Source organism: Rhinatrema bivittatum, chromosome 8 (assembly GCF_901001135.1).
Source record: "Rhinatrema bivittatum chromosome 8, aRhiBiv1.1, whole genome shotgun sequence".
Lineage (NCBI taxonomy): Eukaryota > Metazoa > Chordata > Amphibia > Gymnophiona > Rhinatrematidae > Rhinatrema > Rhinatrema bivittatum.
The window spans coordinates 204,458,220-204,473,966 of NC_042622.1; positions in this window are offsets into that span (position 1 = coordinate 204,458,220).

Sequence of the window (15,747 nt, forward strand, 5' to 3'; positions counted from 1 at the left end):
GTGGCAATCACATATCTGATACTTTCCATATTGACACAGGTATCCCTCAAGGTTTAGCCCTTTCAGCAACACTGTTCAATATTTATATGCTCCCACTATGTAAACTACTAGCAGATTTAGGGATTACTTTCTTATATGCTGACAACATATAGTTCTACATCCCATTTTCCAAATCATTTGAAAATACAGTATCAACACATACAACATATATGAAAGCAATACAGCAGGTACTATCACAACTTAAATTAACATTAAACCCAAAAAGACTGAAATCATTTAGTTAGTTAAACCACCGGCTCTAGACCTGGGTAATTTTCAAATTACTCCCTCAAAACAAGTATGGGATTTAGGTATCCAGTTGGATGAGAACCTTATTATGAAAAAGCACATTAATAAATTAATGAAGGGGGAGAAACAAGATGGCTGCTTTGAGAGGATGCCACTCACGCTGCTCTACCTCCTAGTTTCTTAAAAACGTTATTTTTCCTATTTGCATAGAAATAATGCCTCATAAAAAGGAAGGGGAAGGTTCGGGTCTTTCCACCAGACTCAGCCAGCCCTGCAGAGCAACGATTAATACCTGAGGATGCAGTTCCTACCCCTGGATTTAGGGCTTCAAGGCCCGCTGGCGAGACTGGGAGAGGAGCTCCATTTTCGTCGGGGGAAGTGACGAGCCTGCTGGACCCCCGAGAGCCGCTGCGATCTTCTCCTCTGCACGAAGCCGACAAGGCTGAGTCCCCGGGTGATGATATCACAGGGAATGCTCAGCTGGGTGGACTTGTCGAAGCTAGTTCAGCTGGGATGGCCTCTCCTTCTCAAACTATGCGACCCGAGGCTCCTGAGGGAGGAAGGCTGAGAACAGGAGCCAGTCCTCCAGAGACATCGGAGAACGGAGCGAGAATAGAGGAAGAAGGAGTGTACAGTTTACACCCCCTGGAGATTATTAAACCGGCGGTGATCACCTTAGAGTCCTCATGGGACTTAGTAGCAGGAATGACCCATACGTTCAGAGAGCAGGCCCGATGCTTGGAGAATACAGAGAAAAGAATAGACTCAGTTGAAAAGGAGCATTTACTGACGTTACAAGAACACTTTTAATTCCCTTCAAGTATTGACTAATGTTGTTAAAAGTCTACAGGACTCTAATAGGGCCATCTGAGTGATCGTATATCCTCTTTAAGAAGACTAGAGTCTATGGAGAATTATCTGAGACATTTAAATTTGAGATTGTTAAATTTTCCAAAAGTATTGGGTGAACTGCCTTTGGTAACCCTTAAAAGATTCATGTTGGAGAGTGGAGACTCTTAAAATTCCCTTGGAATCAATTCCAGCTGTGAAGAAAATGTTGTTTTTACCACAAAGAAAGAGTCCTACCCAGTCATTAGTGGGAAATGACCGGGGTGATTTTTCTAATCCTACTGAATAACTTGAAAACTCTTATTTGGAGGTCATGGAGCGTGCAGTACTCTTTGTTTCCTTTTTCTCCGACTACGATTTGAGTCTGATAATGTAAAGCTATTTTAAAAATGTAAATGTTTCCTTTTTGGGTGGTCTGATACGTATATACCCAGACCTTTCAAGAGCTATGCAGCAGCATTGGAAGTTGTTCCTATCAATGCGGTCTGAAACTTTGGTTTTAGGAGCAATTTTTTTGCTACACTATCCTTGCAAATGCATAATTAAACATTCTGGAAATACTTTTCTTTTCTTTTCTCTGAGCAGTTGCGGATGTTCCTGAATGGGAGGGCATAAGGGCTGCAATTATTGAAAGGGATCCATAAAGTATGATGGGGTATCAAGCAGTATTGTTTTATTAGGTTCTTATAAGTCTCCTCTGTTTTCCTTCTCTCCCCCACTTATTACCTATGAAAAATATAAGAGGTAATCTATTGTTTCCATGATTAACAGATTTGTATGTATTATGTATTAGAGATTTCTTACCCCTTAGTTACATTGCAAAGCGGTTCTTTGTAAAGTGTATGAAAAAGATGATAAATAAAAAATTAAAAAAAAAAAAAAGAATGAATACAGGATACATCAAGCTGCGTATACTACACTGGCTAAAACCTTTACTGACATTTTCTCAAACCTGGACTACTGTAACTCCTTACTACTCGGTCTTCCAGCTAGTATCCTAAAACCATTACAATTACTACAAAATGCCTCAGCATGACTCTTGTTAGGAGCTAGGAAATTTGATCACATCACACCTTCGTTGATTTCACTGCACTGGCTGCCAGCACAATCCCAAATCTATTTTAAAGTATTAACACTAATATTCAAAATCATTCACTCCAGGAGCACCTGTATGTTAGGAGTGACTTTACTACCATACACACCTCAGTGAACAATAAGATCTCAAAATAAAGGACTAGTGACTGTTCCCACAATACGGAGCACACATCTTTCGCAACAAGAGATCGTGTGTTTTCTATAGTGGGACCAAAGCTTTGATGATGTTACGTTTGATACCAGATAGAAAGAGAGTTAAAAGTGAGCTAAAAACATGGCTATTCAAAAACACTTATAATCTAACTGAAAAAACATCAGAAAGAAAAGAACAACAGTAATAAAATCGACAAAAGATAAGAATTGAAGCACAAGGAATAAACTTAATGAGCATGTAAGAACCTATGACAACTTACTAACTAATACATGAAATTTGTAATATTACTTGATTTTATGTACTTCTCATCTATGTCCTGGAAAATTAGTTAATAATAAATGAACATTGCCATTTGATGCCTGCTTGTGAAGACGACCTCTGTAACCCATCTTTTATTTGCTGACCCAGATCTACGAATGTTACCTTTGTAAACCAAGGTGATATTTATATGGACCGACGGTATATAAAATGTTTAAATAAATAAACTAAAGAGTTCCTAATGAATCTGAAGCTCTCAATTGCTGAGAGTCCGAACCCTTCACTGGTCACTGGGGTTATTTGAAAATGGTCAACCAGCTAGTGTAGTGGACCAGACTCAAGAGGTTGATTTTTACTGTACAGGTAAACCTTTCCCTTCTGCAATCACTTAATTCAGCATTAATGGAAAAACAGACAGACAAAATGGTCCCATACTCATTGCAAATCTCACCCTTTATACCACAAGATGTAACTACTGACACCATCAGGGCTCAAAGACACAAAGCTTTGATGAAGTTGGGTGTGTGTGTGTGTGTGTGTGTGTGTGTGTGAAATTCTATGCATGAAAAATAGTGGGATCTGAGCGTGATGATCATATCTGATGATCTTAAGGTTACCAAACGGGTGGATAAGGTGACAGCAAAAGCCAGAAAGATATTTGGTTGCATAGGAAGAGGAAAGATCAGCAGAAGAAAGGAGATGATATTGTCCTGTGTAAATCCCTGGTGAAACCTCATTTGAAATATTTGATACAATTCTGGAGACCGTACCTTCAAAAGGATATAAAGCAGTTGAAGTCAATCCAGAAGGTGACTATTACAATAGCCAGTAGCTTTTATTCTAAAGCCTATGGAGACAGACTTAAATACCTAAACATATATACCCTGTAGGAAAGAGAGGATGGGGGAGATAAGATGCAGACATCTAAATACCTCCAAGAAGAGGAGGCAAGCCTCTTTCAATGGAAAGGAGTCTCTAGAATGAGGGGTCATGGAATCAGAGTGAAAGGAGTAGACTTGGGAGAAAATATTTCTTTATGGACAGGCCAGTGGATGTATGAACAGCCTTCCAGTGGAGGTGGTGGAGACAAAACAGTATCTGAATTCAAGAAGCATGGGACAAGCACAGGGGATCTCTGGGGGACTGGTAGGGATCAGAGACGTCGTGAGGGGGGGTCCGCCCCAGGTGGTAATAGGGGGAGGGGTGCCATTGCCTCCAGCAGAAAGGTCCTGTGGCGGTGCGGACCAGTGAAGTGGCAGGGGAAATCCCACCAGCAAAAGCAAGGACCTGCAGCAGTGGCTGAGGCCAGCAGCGATGCCGGCATTTCCTGGAACTGGTGGCAAAGAACAGGTTCAGTGTTGCCACCAGCGCTCCCGGAGCCGGCAACCGAAGAAGAGGCCCTGCGGTGCCACCAGTGGCTGAAGAAGAGAAAGACTGGCCCTGTGAGCAGGCCCGGCACCACCAGGTGTGCAACTCGTGCAATTGCACAGGGCAGCACACCTGGTGGGGTGGCATTGGGATCAGGGAGAGGCCTGCGAGGCCACCAGTGGACTCTATCTCACTGGTGGCCTGGAAGAGGAATCGGTCCATGAGGCCGCCGGTGGACCCCATCTCACCAGCGGCTGAAGAAAGAAGAAGGAGCCTGTTCTCCTACTCCTTCTCAGTGCAGGTGTTCACTTTCTAAAATATGGGCAGCTAACAAGTTTTCTATGCTGGTCTCGCGATGCATGAGATCAGCATAGAGGAAGTGCTAGGCTCGCGTGGTTTGATTAGTGCATGGGCTGGCACACGAGGAGGAGTAGCAGAATGACTCCCGGTGGTATGTGTGTGTGTGTAAATGAATGAATGGGGTGTGGGGATGTGGTGTGTGTGAATGAGAGTCTGACTAGGGTGAATGAGAGCCTGACTGGAGGGGGATATGTGAATGAGAGCCTGATTGCAGGGGAGTATGTGAATGGGAGCCTGACCGGGTTGGGGGGAGGGGGGGGGTTAGTGAATGGGAACCTGGCTGGGATGTGTGTGTGTGGGGGGGGGAAGGAGGTAAGGAATCTGGTGTGTGTGTGTGAATGGGAACCTGTCTGGGGATTGTGTGAATGAATGGGAACCTGTTTGGTGTGTGTGGGGGGGGGGGGACCTGTCTGGGGATTGTGTGAATGAATGGGAACCTGTTTTGTGTGTGTGTTGGGGGGTGGGGGGACCTGTCTGGGGTGTGTGTGTCTGTGTGTGAGAAGAAAATTTGTGCTGCCTCACTAATCCATGCCTTACTCAAGATGACTGGAAATAAAACGTTTTCAGGTATGGAGAGCGGAACATTTTCCATCCTTATTAGTTTAACTTATTGGATGTCTGTAGCTGTCATTTTGAAATAATTTATTGTTTGGGAAATTTAAAAAATTTTGTATGGGCTTTTAATTATTGGATGTTATTCTGTTCCTTGGATCATTATAAAAAGAATATTTCCAAGTATGGTTTTACTAATATGATTGATTTATATTCCTTGATTTTATTGTTTGATGAGGACTGGTGATGCTTCTGTTTCTCCATTGCTGCATTGTATACAGAGTCTGGCTTGTTGTGGTTTGTGGTTTCTGGTTCAGTTTCTGTTTATAATTTATAGTCTATTCTGAATTTTGTGAGAGTAAGTCTGTGTTCTGCATGTTTAATTGAGGTGGGGTATTCTGTGTTAAAAAAAATGGGAAGGGGGCAGTACAGTAATTGTTTGCACAGGGCAACAAAAATGCTAGCACCGGCCCTGCCTGAGAGAGTAAGTGCCGATGTGTGTATGTGTATGAGGGTGTGTATGTGTGTATATATAAGGGGGTGGGTGGGGGTATGTGGATGTGTATGTGGGTGTGTATGTGTGAAAGAGGGTTTGTGTGTGTATGAGTGTTTGTGTGTATGTATGCTGGGTGTGTATGTATGAGGGTGTGTGATTGTATGGTTGTGTGTATATGAGAGGGTGTGTAGGTGTGTATAAGGGTGTGTGGATCTGTATGAGAGGATGCCTGGGTGTGTATGAGACAGTGAATGTATAGGAGAGTGAGTGAGTGTGTGCCTGTGTGTGTGTATGAGAGGGTGCCTATGTGGGGGAGAGAGAGAGGAAGCATGTGTGAGTGTGCGTAGGTGAGACAGGAATCGTGTGTGAGAGATACAGAAGAAGTGTGCATGTGGGTGGGGATGGGGGTGAGAGAGGAAGCATGTGTGTGTGTGCATGGATGAGACAGGAATCCTGTGTGAGAGATACAGAGGAAGTGTGTATGTGAGAGAGAGATGGATGAAACGTGTGTGTCTGTCTCTTTCACACACACACACACACACACTCAAGCTCCCTCTGTCTCTCGTCAAGCATGTATGTGTGTGAGAGACAGAAGGAGCATATTTTGTTTGTGTCTCTTTGTGTGTACTCCTAGTTCATGGCAATCTCAGAGTGACAGGTATGGAGAGTGGGGGATTTTTTAAATCCTTATTAGTTTTAATTACTGGGTGTTATTTGATGTCTGCTGTTTTGAAATATTTTATCAATGTTTAGAAAATTTGTAAAAATTTGTACAGAAGCTTCTAATTATTGAATATTCTATTCATCAGCTGTTTTGAAATGTATATTTTTTAGTATGATTTTACTATTCCAATTGATTTATATTTCTTGATTGTATTGTTTTGAGGAATAGTGATTTTCTAGGGATGTGCAGAGCAAAAGTTTAAGTTCATATGTCCATAAGTCGAAAGGGGGTCCCATTTGCGGTCAATATGGACATATGGAGAATTCCATAAGTTGAGTCTATGTCCATATGTGCAAATAAAAATTTAAACCCCTCACCCTCCTTAATCCCCCCCCCCCCCCCAAGACTTACCAAAACTCCCTGGTGGTCCAGCGGGGTCAGGACGCCATTTCTGACCAACTTTGCAAGGAGCACGTGACGTCGGCGTCACGTCAGAGTGACGCGGCATCACGTGATTCCCCGCGGGGTCGCTTCCGGGATCCTCGTTCGGCCCAAAAAGAACTTTTGGCCAGCTTGGGGGTGTCAGGAGGCTTGGGGGTGTCAGATCAGCACAGAATTGTAACATGTGTGGATTTGGTGGGGCAGAAGGAAAGCCCCCATGAAAGGACACCTTCCTCAACCTGGCTGATTGTGTGGTTGGGCAGATTGATAATGTTGGTGCAGTTTGGGGTATCCATTGTGAGTCAAATTTGCATAGTTGAATTAAATAAGAGATGCTTACATGAAGTAGGGCTACCTACTGTTATGAGTGATTCCCCACGGGGAATCACGTGACGTCGGCGCCACGTCGGAGTGACGCGGCGTCACGTGATTCCCCGCGGGTTCCCTCCGGCACCCTCGTTCGACCCAAAAGGAACTTTTGGCCAGCTTGGGGGGGCCTCCTGACACCCCAAGCTGGCCAAAAGTTCCTTTTGGGGCCGAACGAGGATCCCGGAAGCGACCCCGCGGGGAATCACGTGACGTCGGCGCCACGTCGGAGTGACGCGGCGTCACATGATTCCCCGCGGGTTCCCTCCGGCACCCTCGTTCGACCCAAAAGGAACTTTTGGCCAGCTTGGGGGGCCTCCTGACACCCCCAAGCTGGCCAAAAGTTCCTTTTGGGCCGAACGAGGATCCCGGAAGCGACCCCACGGGGAATCACGTGACGCCGCGTCACTCCGACGTGGCGCCGACGTCACGTGATTCCCCGCGGGGTCGCTTCCGGGATCCTCGTTCGGCCCAAAAGGAACTTTTGGCCAGCTTGGGGGTGTCAGGAGGCCCCCCCAAGCTGGCCAAAAGTTCCTTTTGGGCCAAAAGAGGATCCCGGAAGTGACCCCGCGGGGAATCACGTGACGCCGCGTCACTCCGACGTGGCGCCGACGTCACGTGCTCCTCGCAAAGGAGTTCAGAAATGGCGTCCTGACTCCTCGCTGGATCACCAGGGAGTTGTGGTAAGTCTTTGGGGGGGGATTAAGGAAGGTGAGGGGTTTAAATTTTTATTTTGGATCAACAATCGCGATTTCCAACGTATTCAACATAGCTATGTTGAATAAGTTGGAAATCCGATCGTTTACGCCTCATCACTTTTTTAAGTTAAAAAAAAAAAAAAGTAGCGTTTTACATTTAAGTTCAAAACGAATGCACATCCCTATGATTTTCTGCTTTTCCATTGTTGCACTGCATACAGAATCTGACTTGTGGTTTCCAGTTCAGTTTTTGTCTGCATTGTGTGTGTTAGAGAGAGAGAGAGAGCGAGCAAGCATGTGTTAGCGTGTGAGAGAGACACAGAGGAAGCTTGTGTGTGTGTGAGAGAGAGATGGAAGAAGCATGTCTGTGTGTGAGAGAGGCACAGAGGAAGTGTGTGTGTGTGAGAGAGGTACAATCCTAAGATTGTTGTATACTGGGGACACATACACACACACCCACACAATATGCTCTCTCTCATACACACACATACTTGTTTGGTGAGAGACAGGAGCATGTGTGTGTGTGAGAGAGACACACACACTTTATTTGTACCTCTCTCACACACACACTTCCTCTGTGTCTCTCTCACACACAGACATGCTTCTTCCATCTCTCTCACATACACACATGCTTCCTCTGTGTGTCTCTCACACACTAACACACACACATATGCTTCCTCTCTCTCTCTCTCTCTTTCTCACATGCACACATGCAGACAAAAACTGAACTGGAAACCACAAGCCAGATTTTGTATGCAGTGCAACAATGGAAAAGCAGAAAATCACTATTCCTCAACAACAGAGCGGGAGATTTTTTAAATCCTTATTAGTTTTAATTATTGGGTGGTGTTTGATGTGTCTGCTGTTTTGAAATATTTTATCGATGTTTAGGAAATTTTAAAATTATATATTGCTGTGTGTGTGTATGTGTATGTGCCAAATAGTCTAGATACGCCTCTGGTAGGGATTGTAAAGCTGAGAACTTGATGAGGGGCAAATTAGGTAGATCACATGGACTTTTTCTGCCACCATGTTTCTCTGTTTCTGTGTTTCAATACACCCACTCTACTGCTGAAACAAATAGTCTATCATTTTTTATAGGCAGAGGTTATGCACTGCTTTTTCTGCATTTAAACTCTCATTTTGTGAGTGTAAATTTTATTGCCAATGTAGCAAGGAGTTTTATGCTCACCAAATGAGTGTTCTAAAGTGGGAGTACTACTTAGTGCCCTTGCATGGAAATCCCATGCAAATGAGGGCATTAAGTATTGATGCAGAGAAGTGTGTTGGCCCCGCCGGCATTTTCTTAGTGCTGGAAACTTAACTCCAGGGTCAGACATGCAGTTAAGGTTTCCAGCACTATTACGCTGGCACTTAAAACCAGTAGAAAAGAATAAAAAATAAAAAACACTTTACGGAAAAGTACTGACTTACCGTATATGGCTAAGTAGTTAACTACTACTTAACTATACTGGCAAACTGTGCCAGATAGCCAGAACTGACTTAACTGTTTTAAGTGGCAGCGGTAAACCTCGCCAGAAAGCCGGATAAGTCAGTACTTATCCAGCTAAGTAGCAGTGGCTGCCCCGTATAATCTGTCACATTCCTTCCCTCTCTTCCTGAGTTAAAATGTCGTGTTTTAAGTGCAGCCCGCTTTTTTTTTTTAAACTCCTAATGTATTAGCATACCATTAGCTTACTGCATCGGGACCTAAAAAAAATATTAGCCAGTGCATTAGGAAACTGTGTGCTGAATTGTTAAAATTCACTATTCAGCTAGGCTTATTATTCCTGAAGTATGTTTCAAATCCTGCAATACCGAAAGATAATTTCCAGCAGTATCATCCTAGTGACAGTGACCTTCCTAAGGACAAGCATTTATCACAAACAAATCAATACTGGCGAGGAATCACGGATACTGCAGACACAAGAAGTTGAATTTAATGATCGCTCTCTTCTGCAGACAGCAATTAGGAAGGGCGAGAATTCTAAGCAGTCCCGGAAGTCTCAGAGCAGCAGGATATTAACCCCCTCTGTGCTGATGCTGAGCACCAAGGAGCAGTCAACAGGATACGGCAAGGAGGGTTGTAACGCTGAAAGCGCTGGTAAACTACAGCGCTCGTTTCAAAGGGACAGTGCATCTCTCTACACGGCATCCTGTCCTTAGCTAGGCTCTAGGGATCTGGCCAATGCTCCCCCAGCCCCAAAAGAAAGAGAAGGGAACAAGGAAGCGACCCAGAAGGTCTCTGTGCCTTGTTTATAGTCTCAATCTGACCTAGAGGAATTATCCAAAGGAGAAACCAAGCCTCTTTCCTCTAAACACCAAGGTGCCCTCCTGAGCTTTAAAATTCAGAAGGCTTGCCACATTTTTTTCCACCTTAATTTTCGAGTAAGTGTTTTCTTCATGGGGTGCACTTGCCATGCTCCTTACTCCTGCAAAAAGTGCATCCTGTCTTGTGAGTGACTGAAGCAGGTACCTTGAGTACTGCATACTTGGTGTAGTTGAAATGTGCCTATTTTTAAACTGCTTTATCAGAGGTCTGGCATCAAGGAATCTCTTTTTTGGGCCTGTCAGTTTTCCTTCCTTTTCCTTTTGGGCTTCCAACTCAATCAGAAGCAGCCTTTGTTGGATTACAGTGCCAGGAACCTCCACTTGCAACCATGTGGGAGTTTTCCTCTATTTCATATTTACCTCTAACCCTCCCCCCCCGAAGTCAGCCCATCCACTGCAAGAAAGGTCGTCCCTCTGCTGGGGTCGCAGGTTGCAGCTTCTTCTGGAACCCGGCTAATGTGGAGCTTATGTCTAACTCCTGGGTGCCACTTTCATGTGATGATGGAATCTCCCTCCTCCCCCAGGGGTTGTGAGTGCAGCCTCCCAGGGCCAGGCTGGCATGGGAAGCAGAAGACCTGACCCTGGGAATCGAATCGGGTACTTGCCACTGGGCTGCCCCTCCTAAACAGAATCTCTTTGGAACGCAAATACTGTTTGTCCTGTGATGTCATTAGTTTGGCCAAGAACCGTAAACAAAATAGGAACCTACCTCCCCCCCCCCCTCCCCCCCAAAAAAATCAATGATTGTTGTATCAGAGGTACCTGCTTCAAAAGATGGGGGGAAAAAAACCAACCTCCATCATTTTCTATCCTGGGTGAATGGTGTCCTTTAAGGGGCACCACTGGAGTGTCAGCCAGTAGACGTCAAGGAGTGCTACCTTGACCACTGGATCTGCAGTGCTTCTACAAAGCCATGGCACCTCAGGAATTAGCAAGGATGCAGTGGTGCCATTGGTTCTTTGGTTTTCCAGCTGTGTCGTCTTGTTACATGGTAGCATAGTAGATGACGACAAAAAGATCAATTGGCCTACCCAGTCTGCCCAGTTGTTCCAGGACACACTGCAAGGATATATCCCAGTTGCCAACCATAGAAGCTTGACCGCTCGAAGGATATTTGCTCCTTATTCGGGACAGTTTTTTCTCTGCTTTCTTGTTGGTTCTTTACCACCCTGAATATATAGCCAGAAAAGATCCCAAGTTTAATCCAGCACCCAGTCACACCCATTTCTTACCAATGAGGCTGTTGCCAAAAAATCCAACCTCCTAGGTCCGCTTAGCCACCCCCAACCTGCTGATGCTGACCATTCAGTCTCTAGAAAGCTGCAGCCAGCCAACCCCATGGCCTGCACTAGGTCACACCTCCTTTATCTGCCCTTTGCTTTGTCCTTATCACCTTTCCCCTTGCCTCTGCTATCTAGGGAGTGACGTGTGGGTTGTTGGCAATCCTGCAACTTGCCAGCCTTGTACCTACCACTGTCAGAGAATTTGACAGTAAATAAAGATCATTGGGCCCATCTAGTCTGCCATTACTTCTAGTAAAATGCCATGGACCCATGCTGATCTGTGGCTCTCCCTTCACTTCTCTGCCACTAGGGATTGCGTGTGCTTATCCCACACATGTTTTAATTCTGTTACCGTTTTTCTATCCACCACCTCCACTGCCACTTCATGCATCCATCAGAAATATTTCCTGATGTTGACCTTGAGTCCACCCCACTGGAACCTCACATCATGGCCTCTTGTTCTAGAGCATTCTTTCCTCTAAATAAAAGATTTCTTTTTGATCCTAATTTATACCATTGAGATCTTTTCATGTCTTTTTTATCATGCACCCCTTATCTTTCTTCTCCTCTCGAGTATACCTAATTGAGGTCTTTAAGTCTCATCTCATATGACTTTTGGTGCAGACCTTGTACCGTTTTGGCCTTCTCCTAGACCATCTCCAGCCTCTCTATATGTTTTTGCAGGTATGGCCTCTAGAATTGTACATAATATTCAGCTCTCACCAATGGGGTGTCCAGAGGTATTATCATCTTTATTGAAGCACAACAGACATGCCATGCTGAGTCAGACCAAAGGTCCACTGAGCCCAGCATCCTGTCCCCAGCAATGACCATTCTGGGTCACGAGTACCTGGCAGATCCCAGAGAGTAGAACCATTCCTTGTTGCTCACTCCCACGTTTAAGTGGTAGCATTCCCCAGTCTACCTGGCTAATAATGGTTTAAAGACTTTTCCTCTAGTATACCTTTCCCTATGCACTCTGGCATCCGTCTGGCTCTGGCCACCTCCCTATCACACTGTTTCACTAGCTTGAGATCATTAGGCAGGTGTGGGCTTGAAACCTGGATCACATGTCTGCTCCAGAGGCCGGTTGTGCTGTCAGAGTAATATCTACGCATGCTGGAAGGAGGAAAGGGTTGAATTAAGCTTACATCTCCTGAGGAAGCATTTAGCAAAATGCACAACAAAGACAGCATCTGTGAAATCTGGCTGGGTTTTGAACACTAAGACAGATTTGGAGCACTAAGACACATCTTGCATTTCCACCACAGATGTCTCCAAATGTCCCATTAAAATTGTTTATAGAAGATGGCCAGAGTTAATGCGGCACCTAATGAACATCCAGGAAGCAGCCTTGGAGACACCTGCAGCCTACTCCACCACAGTATAAAGGTCAAAGCTGGACCCTATCAATTAAAAAGCAGAATGAAAATACAAACAAAAATCACACTTTGAAATGTTTGTATGCTAATACCAGAAGTCTAAGAAGTAAGATGGAAGAGTTAGACTGTATAGCAGTGAATGATGACATAGACTTAATTGGCATCTCAGAGACATAGTGGAAAGAGGATAACCAATGGGAAAGTGCTACATCGGGGTACAAATTATATCACAATGACAGAAGAGCATCTAGGAGGTGGGGTGGCGCTTTATGTCCGGGATAGCATGAGACTAAATGCACAATCAAATCTTTATGAGTAGAAATCCCTTATGTGTTGGGGAATAGTATAGTGATAGGAGTTACTACCTTCCACCTGGTCAAGATGGTGAGATGGACAGTGAAATGCTAAGAGAAATTAGGGAAGCTAACCAAATTGGTAGTGCAGTAATAATGAGTGATTTCAATTACCCCAGTATTGACTGGGTAAATGTAACATCAGGTCATGCTAGAGAGATAAAATTCCTGGATGGAATAAATGACAGTTTTATTGAGCAATAGGTTCAGGAACCAATGAGAGAGACAGCAATTTTAGATCTAATTCTCAGCGGAGCACAGGATTTGGTGAGAGAGGTAACGATGGTGGGGCCGCTTGGCAATAGTGATCATAATATGATCAAATTAGAATTAATGACTGGAAGGGGGACAGTAAGCAAATCCATGGCTCTACTGCTAAACTTTCAAAAGGGAAACTTTGATAAAATGAAAAAAAAAATAGAAAAAAACTGAAAGGAGCAGCTACAAAGGTAAAAAGTGTGCAAGAGGCGTGGACATTGTTAAAAAAATACCATCCTAGAAGCACAGTCCAGATATATTCCACACATTAAGAAAGGTGGAAGGAAGGCAAAACGATTACCAGCATGGTTAAAAGGTGAGGTGAAAGAGGCTATTTTAGCCAAAAGATCTTCATAAAAAAATTGGAAGAAGGATCCAACAGAAGAAAATAGGGTAAAGCATAAGTGTTGGCAAGTTAAATGTAAGACATTGATAAGACAGGCTAAGAGAGAATTTGAAAAGAAGTTGGCCGTAGAGGCAAAAACTCACAGTAAAACTTTTTAAAATATATCTGAAGCAGAAAGCCTGCGAGGGAGTCAGTTGGACTGTTAGATGATCGAGGGGTTAAAGGGGCACTTAGAGAAGATTATTGCTGAAAGATTAAACGATTTCTTTGCTTCGAGGTTTACTAAAGAGGATGTTGGGGAGATACCTGTTCCAGAAAAGGTTTTCATGGGTAATGATTCAGATGGACTGAACCAAATCACGCTAAACCTAGAAGATGTGGTAGGCCTGATTGACAAACTGAAGAATAGAAAATCCCCTGGACCAGATGGTATACACCCCAGGGTTCCGAAGGAACTAAAAAATGAAATTTCAGATCTATTAGTAAAAATGTGTAACCTGAAGACTGGATGGTGGCTAATGTAACCCCAATATTTAAAAAGGGCTCCAGGGGCAATCCGGGAAACTACGGACCATGTAGCCTGACTTCAGTGCCAGGAAAAATAGTAGAAAGTGTTCTAAAGATCAAAATCACAGAACATATAGAAACACATGGTTTAATGGAACAAAGTCAGCATGGCTTTACCCAAGGCAAGACTTGCCTTACAAATCTGCTTCACTTTTTTGAAGGGGTTAATAAACATGTAGACAAGGTGAACCGGTAGATGTAGTGTATTTGGATTTTCAGAAGGCATTTTACAAAGTTCCTCATGAGAGGCTTCTAAGAAAAATAAAAAGTCATGGAATAGGTGGTGATGTCCTTTCGTGGATTGCAAACTGGCTAAAAGACAGGAAACAGAGAGTAGGATTAAATGGACAATTTTCTCAGTGGAGGGGGATGGGCAGTGGAGTGCCTCGGGGATCTGTCCTGGAACCCGTGCTTTTCAATATATTTATAAATGATCTGGAAAGGAATACAACGAGTGAGGTAATCAAATTTGCAGATGATACAAAATTATTCAAAGTAGTTAAATCACAAGCGGATTGTGATAAATTGCAGGAGGACCAGTGAGACTGGAAAATTGGGCATCCAAATGGCAGATGAAATTTAATGTGGATAAGTGCAAGATGATGCATATAGGGAAAAATAACCCATGCTATAGTTACACAATGTTAGGTTCCATATTAGGAGCTACCACCCAAGAAAGAGATCTAGGCTTCATAGTGGATAATACATTGAAATCGTCAGCTCTGTGTGCTGCAGTAGTCAAAAAAGCAAACAGAATGTTGGGAATTATTAGAAAGGGAATGGTGAATAAAATGAAAAATGTCATAATGCCTCTGTATCGCTCCATGGTGAGACCGCGCCTTGAATACTGTGTACAATTCTGGACGCCACATCTCAAAAAAGATATAACTGCGATGGAGAAGGTACAGAGAAGGGCGACCAAAATGATAAGCGGAATGGAACATCTCCCCTATGAGGAAAAACTAAAGAGGTAGGTCTTTTCAGCTTGGAGAAGAGATGGCTGAGGGGGGATATGATAGAGGTGCTTAAAATCATGAGAGGTCTAGAATGGGTAAATGTGAATCGGTTATTTACTCTCGGATAATAGAAAGACTAGGGGGCACTCCATGAAGTTAGCATGTGGCACATTTAAAACTAATCGGAGAAAGTTCTTTTTTACTCAATGCACAATTAAGCTCTAGAATTTGTTGCCAGAGGATGTGGTTAGTGCAGTTAGTGTGGCTGGATTTAAAAAAGGTATGGATAAGTTCTTGGAGGAGAAGTCCATTACCTGCTATTAATCAAGTTGACTTAGAAAATGGCCACTGCTATTACTAGCATCAGTAGCATGGGATAGACTTAGTTTTTGGGTACTTGCCAGGTACTTATGGCCTGGATTGGCCACTGTTGGAAGTAGGATGCTGGGCTTGATGGACCCTTGGTCTGACCCAGTATGGCATGTTCTTATGTTCTTAATACTGGATTCTCCCTATTGAGAACCAAGTGGGAAGGGGTGATTAGAAAGGTCATGAGTGATGAGAGCCAGGAGTAAGGAGAGATGTCTTGCATGATGACTCTCTAACGAGAGAGTCAGTGGGGAAGGAGTAATGACAAAACCTAGAGATGACAAATGGAAACAACCAGAATGGAAAGTGACCT